We start from the raw sequence: 11,419 nt of genomic DNA, 5'->3' as shown, positions 1-11,419 counted from the left end.
TTTGGTGTTTGTTACTAGCCGTGCATGCTGATTCACTTTCATATGACTCCAGCTATCAGCCGTGGAGGTGGTCACTTGCTATTGTTCCATTTCTGTGTGTTGTGTATGTTTTGAGGGATTCCTTTTCAAATGTTATACATGCATTTGGAGGGCATGATTAGTGGTGTAAGCACCACAGCATCAGAGCCCAACAAAGCAGCCTCTTTCTCCAGTGCAAGCCAGGGTGGATTTAATCCTGCTAATTATAATTTCATCAGATATAACAAGGGACATGTTGACAGTGGAAAGTGACATTTAATGCAAACAGCTACAGGGTTGGGCACACTGAACTTTAGCACTTTGTCAGCTTGTTTCCTAATTGAATGAACTTGACAATAATTGAAGTGTTTTATTTTTGCCCTTCTTTCCGCACATAAAAGACTGCCATGCCAATTAGCTTTAATTCTCCCTTTCCCCTTTTTCTTTTCATGCTCTTGAGTAGGCAGGAACTGGCATATTCCGATCATTTGCATTATCCAAAGCGAATCTGCTTTGAAGTTTTGAGATTCTGTAAGAAAAAGGATCCACTTATCCCACATGAAAAAATGTTCAAAGCTCATAAATTCACTGGAACAGATGTACATTATCATTGGATTTGCCTTTTTTTTCTCTTTTTGCTCCTGTATTGGTAATAGACTACCTCATGTCCTTCTCATCCTTAGCGTTTAGCATCTTGCCTTTACAGAAGCTTGCACCCTGCTGTGCCAATCCACACTTCAAAGCTCTCTGCCTATCTGCTGGAAACAAAGCACACAGAACATATTATGGCAGCCTCTCATTTCCCCATATTTAAGTCAATATCATTGCTTTTTTGCCAGTGGCAACACAGAGATAGGGTTTATTTCTTCACAAAAAGACCATTTCCTGTAACCCATGTCTCCCAACAACACAAATACAACATGGTACACATGCACAGGAAAGGTTTATCCCATTGTAGTCCCGACTACTGCTGAATTTTTCTGTGACAGTTGCCAAGCTGTTCGTAGCTCTAAATATGGAGAAGCCAGAGGTGTGGCTATTACTCTCTGAATAATATTACATTTGACTCAATGTAAAATAAATGATTAAATTTGTCATTTAGTCAAAGGAAGCTGTGCATTCAGCAAAATCCTACTGTGCTAAACACCTCATACCTTGATTGCCTTGTTACCTATAATTACACCAAACACGTTATACTTACCATAATACAAATTATAGATCCTCTTAGGCGCTGAGATAGCTGAGTTATTAAGTGGATGAAAATGTTCATATTGAAGTCTTAAATACCTCTGTGCTGTGCAGAGAGCATTACTCCCCTCAGTGCTGCCCTTTATTATCTTCAGTGTAAGGCATACAGCTCTCCAGAGGATGATTCCCACAGTAATGGCTCACTGTATTTCCTGTGGTTAGTGCTCATCTATAAATGATCATGTACCCTTTGCTCAGATGGTGATCTCCCATGTTGTGAGATGTTGATCTTTGTTCACTTTTCTGAGAATTAATAATATCCATCCATAGATCCTTTGTCGTTTTTTTTTTTTTTAGTGACAGCTTTTAGTATTGGACTCCTGTTAGTATTTCAGCTTTATAGATAATTATGTAGATTATAACAGACAAGAAGAGCGAACCATCCACTATACAACTTCTGGGAAAGGCCCCAAGGGAAAGGCTCTGATTGGAACTGTCGGACCTATAAAGATTAACCAAATTACATAAAATATGGTATCAAACATACAGTTGGCCGAACATCTGTTAGATCAGGTTGGGAGACCTTGCAATGTAGTATCTGCTGTAATTTAAAGAGGTTGGACCAAGTTGTTGTTTTGCAAGTCACAAGTAAGTCTGAAGTTGTTGCATTCAAGTCCTAAACTTTGAGTTTTGAGTCCTTAACAAGTCAAAATGTGCTCTTCGCCAAATGTAATGCCATTTTACAACAGATTGGTGAAGATTCTCAGTCACCCAGGTCATGATAATCCTAAGTGCTGTATCATAGGCAACTGGACTTACTTGAGTTTCTTGAAGACGTTTCACCTCAAATGGTTAGAGAGGTGAAACATCTTCAAGATATGTAATGTACATATTCCTACTCTAGTTATGAAGTTTAAGGTGAGGTTTGGTTTTTATTTTAGAAATAAGTCTTGTTTTACCTTCAGTACTAAGGAAATCTTGAGGACGCTACTTTTCTGTCTGTGCCTGATTACAGTTACATATTGTATATACATGCAACCTACATAGCCTTGATTCAGTGTACCATGCATCTCTACATTTTATTACAAATGCAAAGCCACTTACTCATCACTGCATTCTTTATGTTTTGGTGGTTTAGACATAATTGACCATTCACAGACAACAACACTGGTATATTTTTGTCTATAAAACAATATTGGGCCAACTTCCAGCCTACCTCTGCACCCTTCTGTGTGTCAACTCTAGTAGTTACCAGCTAGGGTCCTCCAAATGGTCGCTTTTTAATGTACCCTGGGTTTTAACAGATCTGGGAAAGACTGCATTCTCCTATTCTGCACCTTGGACACTGAACAATCTTAGAAAGATGTAAAATAAGAAACATTGATGAATTTAAGGGCATCATAAATAATGTGGTGATAGAGACTTTAGCTTGTTTTTCTTGAGAGGTCACTATGTTTGAATGGTTGTTGTTTTATTGTGGATTTTTGTATTATATGTTGTATTTGTTGCATTTTAAATGTGTTTTGATTGGCTGCTACCTTGGACAGGTTTCTCTTGTAAAAGAGAATTTCAATCCTAATGGGACTTTTGTCAAGTCTGAAGTCATCAAATTTGTGACTTATCTTTTGCTTAGCATTCTAAGTATGAATAATTGCTAACCAGCAGATGTTAACATTTATATTGATGTTTTAACTGGGAAAAATCCCCTGAGCAACTGAAACTTCACCCTTGAAATACAATAATCCAGAAAAAAATGCATGTCAGCAGAAGTGGTGGAAGCTTAGATGCTTTCTTTAAAGTGGCTTTAATGTGAAGTTTTTAATTACAATGTTTTACACAACAAAGTGAAAACATTGTGGCAATGTGGCTGCTCATAGTGCTGAAGCTACTGAGGATTATCACTTGCTTTTGGTTCACTCTCACCACACTCTTAGTTTTCAGCTGCAGCAGACAGCAAGAAAGCTCTAAAAACCCACTGTACAACACCATCTTAGCACCAAATGGCAGACAGAGCTGGGGAACACAGTAGAGTTTTTATCCACTAAAGAGCCAGACATTTCCATCAGGAGTTGGTGGAGCACAAAAACAGAGCTAAAAGAGAGTGAATATCGAACTTACATTTGCCAGGTGACCTTAAAAAGACTCCAAATAAATATAGTTGATGCTGTATGAGTGCTGGATGTATAAATAAGCAGCAGTTTGCGAAGCAGTTTGCCAACTGATTAGGTAATATTTTAATGTTTTGTTGATAACTTGTTTCTGCTGCCCCCAAGTGGCCAAAAAATCTGTTATTGACTGTTTAAGTAAAAGTAGCAATACCACAGCGTATTCTCTTCTCCGTGTTAAAATCGTGCCCTCAAAATATTACTTATAAGCACTAATTATGCAAGATGAACCCTGTCAGTGTTTTATCATTAGATATTGATTTGTTTCTACTGATGCATTGCAGTATAAGCAGTTTTTGATGTAGCTAATTCTAACTAGCTATCCTGTTTGGTAGCAACAATAATAATAAATAATAATAATACAGTAACATTTATAAAATGGTCCACCCACACAGATGGGCAGATGTATGATGTCTAATTAGATCTGCACTCAGACAGTGTTGACGCTACTAACTGCACTTGACTGACATCGCTCTTACGCTTCTGTTGATTCTTTTGTACCTGTTGAGGTGGGCCAACTTATATCATTACTTTTATTAATGCCTAGAGTTTCTTGACAGAAGCAGTTGAAATGTAATGTTGTAGGCAAGAGTAGATCATCATTCTCCAAAACTTTAAACTAAGCTTGAACTTGTAAAACGTGTTCTACACCCTTTCCTCTTTCACCTGACACACTTATGAAGAGCCCCTAACCAAAGAAATTGACTGGCAGAGACAGACCTATAGATGAGAGGAAGGATACTGACTCCAGTGCTGTCATTTCAAAAGGCATGAATGCATTATCCAACCGTTACTCTGCACTGGAGAAGAAAATCTCCATGAACACCAAGGCTATTACCAACATATGTGAAGAGTTGAAAGGAGTGCAGATCAAAGTCAAAGTAAAAAAAAAAAAAAAAAAAAACATGAAGAAAATGTCAAGAAAAAAAAAAAAGTCTCATGCCAGGCTACAGAGAGGAGAGGATGCAGGAGGATACAGTAGGAAATGGCCCCTTTGGCTATACGGCATGTGAGACTTCCAATGAAGATATGAGGCAAGAAGTTTTTGAGCTTTCTTTTTCAAAGATTGCTGTGGAGGACAAAGAGAACAGTAGTTTATGGCGCACAATCTGCATTTCATGCAACAACAAAACAATCCATTGGTTCTTATTGCACTCACAATGCTGTGATTCAAAAAGAAAACATCAAGTAAGGAAGGTCCTAACTTTGTCATAGTTAAGGGTTAATCGTTTGCTGGGCTTGTGGATGGAGAAAGTGGCTTCACCTTCATAGATCATGCCGCAGCTTGTGTTTTCTTCTCCCTGTACGATGTTAAACTCAGCTGCCATGGCTTTCATTAGTTACGGCAAATATAGTGAAGCAGTTTCATGAAGAGCAAGCATGGAATTTACTGGATTTGCCAAGTGCCTGTGAAACAGTGCTATTTCTTTGTGTACTGAGTGATGCTTCCTTGTGCAGTCTTTAAATCACGTCAGATATTTTTCTGTCTACTTTCAACAATTTTAATTAAAAACACTCTGGTGAACAAGCAATGAGGCTGAACATCAGTGTATGATGGGGCCACCCCAACCTCATCGCCAGAATAAATATTAACACTGTACGTTCCTGAAAACCACAGATATGCTACATTTGTTTCATATGTAGCAGATACATTAAAGCTTTAGGTTTCCTTACCTTTCAGTTTTCAGTTTGATGTTGTAACAGTGCTGTGGTTAGTGTCTGGTTAGGTTTGGGCACAAAACCCAGCAGTGTAATGTAACAAAGTAATAATAATACTTACTGTACTTAAGTGTTTGTTGAGAGTATCTGTACTGTACTTGAGCTTTTATATTTTCGTCAATTTTAACTTTTACTCCAATACATTTTCTAAGTATTTATTTCCACTAAGCATCTTTGTTTTGTTACTGCAAAATAAAATCGGACGGTTTGGCGAATCAGTGATCCTAGCTTGCAAGTTAGATCATTGCACATAAAGGCAGGTGCAAACAAGTGCTCTATAAACCACAGTGTAGTTTCGATTTTCAGTCAGGCCCAGGCTGCATGTCAGATCAGATGCTACATGAGCAGAATTCCACTCAGTGATGAGACTGACTCACAGCAGAAATATGTAAGATATGCATGTTACGAAGAAATTAGTCTCGCCACCAGACAATCAGAGATCTCCGAATTCTGATACCTGGGGACACTCCTTTCTAAAGTGTGTTTAATACACCGGAGAAAATGGCCGGCAACAAAGCAACGCCTCTTGCATTTTTGAAAAGGACACGCCTTCCCGGAAATGCGCGCTCCCCCTTTTCTCATCCGCAAGGAAACAAACACACAGAGAGCTTGAAAATGTATGTCGAGAGATTTAACTCCGTTTAATCAAACGTGTGCTCAGTCCACAAGATTGTGGAAATGAAGGACTTACAGCGACTTTGTTTAAAAGTTTTAACACAGTCGGACTATGTTTACGAGCACAAGAGTTCAGCAAGCCACCGAAGGACCGCCTTGCGGATTTACCATAGGGCTCAAAAGGGTGACGTAGCGGAAGTGGAAAAAACGTGATGGATTGTGGGCTTTGCGGGCAACTGGAAAGTTGTTTATGTTTCACTACGCTACACTTGTGTTCTGTTGTTGTTGTTTTAGCATTTTAAAAGTAACATTTGAAAACGGTGCAGACTTGCTGTGTCATTAACTGCCACAATCGTTCTCACGATCCCTACGGATGAGCTGAGATTTTTCTTGTTTCCAACTTATAAACAAAGCCAGGGACCCCGGATCTGTGAGCTAACAACGAGGCGCAGAATGGCTTGGATAGCGGCAGTGAGGCGATCAAACCTGACTTTTAACAACATCACCTGACACATGTTGGTGTGTTAACTGCATTTTCACACCGGTAAGTTGGAATGTTGGAATGTTATGTCGTTTCATATGCAGCATTTAGTAGGCTGCTAGTGTTAGATTTATGGTGTGAAAATACCCTGATTCTGAAATAAATAACTGAGAAGCCCATACATATTTACCACATACATGCAGAGTGGATTTCAGGTTTCAAAATAGTTTTTGTTTGAAATAAATTGGTCCAGCAGACACCAAGATATGTTAGTCAAAGCCTGAGCAAGCAAACACGCAGCACCACACGGAAATGGGACACAGTGAGGCTTGTAAAGTTTACATACCTCTGAAATGACGACGGTCTTCTTTTTAAGGCGTAAAATTCAGAAGTCCTGCACCCACCCAAAGTTTGCTTGACCATGAGCCCTTAAAGATTTGGCATTCCTAAATTCGTTGACGAGATAGAGGACAAGCTCAGTTTCAGTCAACGGTGGCAGGGCTTTTAATCCCGAGTCCAGTCTCCGTGCTCATACGGATCCACTCCACCTAACACGTGAGCCTTTGAGCCTTTGGAACAGGGTCCAGCTTGTCTCGGTACCGTCCGACACACTTTTCCTTTGCCCAGTCCATTTAAATCTCTCGCTTCAAGTCTCTCTCCCGGCGCAACGCAATGTAAACAAAACAATTTGCCCATAAAAATGGCACTAGTTACACACAATGCAATGCAAAGTCACGTGCCCTTTTAAGCCCTATTGGTTCTGCAACGTAGGGAGTTTTTTTAAACTCTGAAATTGTATCCACCCATCTAAACACAAAATCAGGGAGAAAGACATCAGTCTTTAGTTAAGCAAAGCGTCTAAAGACTGACTTGTGAGTCTACGAAGAAATAAACATCATAATCCTAAGAATTCTGACTGCTTGCTCTACCAAATTCATTTTCTGGTAAGATATCTGGACTTTCACGCAAGTGTGCCTTTCAGGTACTTCATCCATCACTGACAAAAAACGCTTGTTTGGAGTTAGGAAAACATCATGCATAATGTTTGGGCTTAAAATACCCACTTCAGTTGCCACAAACATGGCTGGACATGACCTGAACTGCTGTCAAAAATTCCTGCTTTGACACCACAAACACCCCTCACATTAATCCGCTTTTGTTGGTCTTGAACAGTGATCCGCTGCAGCCTGCTGTTTGGCAGCCATCTCACCTAGGTGTCACACCATCCACCATCCTCTCCTCAGCTATATACAAGTAATCTAAACTATAGTACTGTATAAATGTGAAATGTATAAATGTAACATATCAATGATTTGCAGAAATGTGCAATGCCAACATTTTGTTTTGGTGACTAGGCAGGGTTATCTCTAGTAAGCTCAGGTACAACAACACTCAACTCACTGCCATGGTATTATACACATCATCTGTCATACAAAGTATTCTTCTGATTGTCTTCTATGTTGTTGCAACTGTGCTAACATTATTCACCAGCATAAACAGAATTCTATATAAATGAGTTTTAAAATGATCTATAATGTTCTTCTAAAAACTTTTAATAGCTCAGGAATATGTTTCTTTTTTTTAAGTCAGTCTTGCAAAACTCAGTGTTGTGACTAGTCCTATTTTCCTGATGGGTAGCACGACTTTGCAGGAGTTCCTGCTGTGTAATAGACTTAATGCATCTGAGGTTTTTCTTTATTGTTTGTAATTTGTATGCGATGGTACAACTCAAGCCCGGACTATACTTGCTCTCATGTCTTTGAAAAAGAAAAATCTCCAAGATAAGCACAAGTAAGCCTGTCTCATCATAGGGGGTGACTTTAAAAGTGCATCTAATGCCTATAAATGGTTGGCCATGTGGAGATATCTCAAAATCATACTTTTAAAGGGTCCTGTATTTCTCATATCTTTCTTGTTGACTGCAGACATCTGGGTTAATTTAAACCCCAGCAGAAAACATTTGATCAATTGGTTAGAAAAACATAAGGCAAAATAATCTGTTGTGTTGGTCAATATTTTAACTTAATATCTCCAAACATTATTCCTCATTAGCCAGATATAGTGGGCTGCATTGAGAGATTTGTGTCACCATATATTACTTACTATATATTTAAAAACCTTTGTAAGAAAAATACACACAAGTATAACCACTGGGAGTAAATTTGCTACTATAATTGTACTTTGCACGTCTGATATGGATGCTTATAATAGCTTTGATGTGTAAAGCAGCAGCAATAACAACCTGGTAAGCTGTGGTAGGATCGAAACCATTTGTAATGATGATACCAGTTCTGTGGGTTACACTGCCTTGCTTACACAAATAGCCGTGTTCATGAGAGGAGGAAGGTGTATCACATTGCCAAGAGGCAGACTCTCTGTGGTTGCCCCGACCAGAGATAAGCTGCTAAGCTGCAGATGAAAGTGTGTGTGCATGTAGAGAGCGTGGCGTGGTGAGCAGCTGTGGTCAGCCAGATTTGGGAGCCCTCTGTGACACCACTGTTATGATACAGTGGAGAGAGGCTTTACTTCACTACACACACACACACACACACACACACACACACACACACACACACACATAGAAATTTCCCGGTACCCTTCACTCAATCCAGCTGACTTCTTGGAAATTATGTATAAAAAAGGAGATAAAAGGAAAAGATAAACCACAAAAAAAGTGCAGATGCATTGGAGATAAATTCTTGTCATTGACAGATGAAAATAGAATTTGACCTTGTTTTGATCCTAAAGGCCTTGTTTGGGAACAGTTGCTCAGTGCATAGCACTTGCTCCTCACAGTCACACTTCAGGGACTTTTCTGTGTGGAGTGTGCGTGTTTGGTTCAACTGATGTGGACCATTTCAAGATACAACCACCACAGCAGCTTCAATAAACGCTTGTGTCAGACAAAAAACAAACAGCTACAAACTCAACTTTTATCACTTCTAAAGGTCCAGACGATCTAAATCCAGTGAAATCTTTAGTCCAAACAAATTACTACATCCATAGATATCCACGAACTATCATTGCATAATTTCAATCTTTCATATATCTCCACATAATATCCATAATTTCTTCTGCTCACATATAAATATGTCGACTGCTGACTTTCAAAACGGAGGCAAACTCTTGACTTTTTGGTTGACACCCCACTTGAGCCCATAGGAGCTTCCGATGCTGTTGCTATGGCCTTGATAGCGAACAAGGGCCTGTGTTGAATGAAGTGACTGTTGTAAATGTACAAATGTGATAAACAAATGGCTCCTCCTTTGTCTAAAGGGGAAAAATAAACAGTATTTCTTATCAATTTATGTTTTCTAGAAGTGTTTTTATATACAGTAAGCTCCTCAATAGACATTTCTGTCTGCGTTGATTAGTTTTTCCCTCATATCCACACATTCAGTACCTTGTTTTACCCTCTTTTTTGAAAAGTCATCTGCTGAAAAAAAAAAAATTAGTTTCAGTGTGTTGAAACTTAAGAGAGCTTAATGACAGAAGCACTTAAAGTGATAATAGTGCATAATAGTGTTTCATTTCAAATGAGACCATGCATGTTTATGTACTAAAAATGGAACAAGAGCAGCTTTTTATTTACGTTGGGTATGCCTTGGACAAGGTTGGGCTTGTTACTTTAAAATTTTAATATACTACTCATTACTCGTTACTCTTTTCAAAAGTAATGTTATTACTTAACTTATTACTCCCTGCCAACAGTAATTTATTATACTACTCGTTATATTACTTTTCCGTTTCACGTCATAAAATTGGTAATTGCTTATCTCCCAGAAAATCAAATGTGAGCCTCTGGCCTCTAGTATCGCAGACAGAGCGAGGCAGAGGCGCAGCGCACCTGCGCCTCGCCAACTGGGTGTGGCCAGGCGGATTTTGCAAGTTTGGCACACCGTGCGCACTGGCGCAGCTACTCCTCTTTCCCACCTCCATCCCTCCTACCTGCGCAAGTCGGAAAGAGGGAGGAGAGAAGACGTGGAGTGGGTTTTACACATCCGATTCACATCACACCAATCAAATGAGCCCTTCTCCTCGTCCTTAAATGTGCTGCGCAAAGGCGTAATGAGAGTTTACTCAATTCGCCATGGCAGAAGAGAGCGGCAGCGTCAGATGGCCAAACTTCTCCCAGGAGGAGTGTTTTGGTCCGTGAGGTCCAAGCTTGCAGTGTCCGAATATACGGAACTGTGAGCAGACCTCCACGGGCTGATGATGCAAAGGTAGCCTGGGAGGAGGTCACCACAATTGTAAATCAATGTTGCCTGGATACATTGAGAATCGTTGCCCAGTGCAAAAAACAGTTCAATGATGTTAGAAGAAGGGCCAAACAAAAGCTCTCTGAGCACAGGTGCCACTTGGGTGCGCATCAGAGGCCACGATGCGCGTCACCACTTGGACCACCTCGCAGGGTAGATGTAATTTGTTCCTGTGTAATGAAAAAGAGTGCGAGATGAAATGACAATTACAATGGACACAGCGGTATTCCAGTCATTATTCGTGTGGCCCACCTGCATTCCAGCTCTGTCACGCCCAAATAGGATGTCCTTTGACGGTACACCCTCTCTGCGTAAATCCTCCTCCTCCTCACAATAATGTACTCCATCTTTGTAGATCACGTTAAGCAAGAACATTTTAACATTTGTATAGGCAATCACATGAAGCACGTAAACCCTTAAGACACCGAACATAACTTACAATTTGTTGACAGCGTTTCTCTCATGCGTGTGCGCTCTCTCTTTCTCTCTCGCAGTCTCACTCTGTTTCTTTTCTTTTGACTTTTCTAAGATGACAGATGCTGAATATATACTCCCTATCTGATGCTGTGGCTGTTTGTGGTTGGCTGAGAGGGATGTGAACTCATTAGTTTGCAGCTGTGTTAATCAAATCAGGTTGGGTTTCCATTACGTGTGCCAAACGTGCCAAACAGTGCCAATCTGACATCAGATGTGATGGGACAGTCGATATAGAGATACATTTATGTGCTGATTGCAGATAGTTGCATTGAATAGTGTTTTTTGGGGTATTTATTGCATCGTTAATGTGCCTGACATTCTAGAAACCTGCCTGTGAGGTTTTGGTGACGTGTGCGCCCTGTCCGCCGGTCAGCCAAACTTCCACTACACCGGCTACGCTCCGCCTGCACTGACAGTAGACCTGGTTTCAGATGGCGAGCTTTCAGTGCACCTTCGGCGAAGCGTTTTGCCGCGAAACTGTCACTGCGCCAAGCTGG

The sequence above is a fragment of the Epinephelus fuscoguttatus genome, linkage group LG2 (genome assembly GCF_011397635.1).
Source record: "Epinephelus fuscoguttatus linkage group LG2, E.fuscoguttatus.final_Chr_v1".
In the NCBI taxonomy this organism is placed as follows: Eukaryota; Metazoa; Chordata; class Actinopteri; order Perciformes; family Serranidae; genus Epinephelus; species Epinephelus fuscoguttatus.
The sequence above is the reverse complement of the archived record's forward strand: the minus strand, read 5'-3'. Positions refer to the sequence as shown.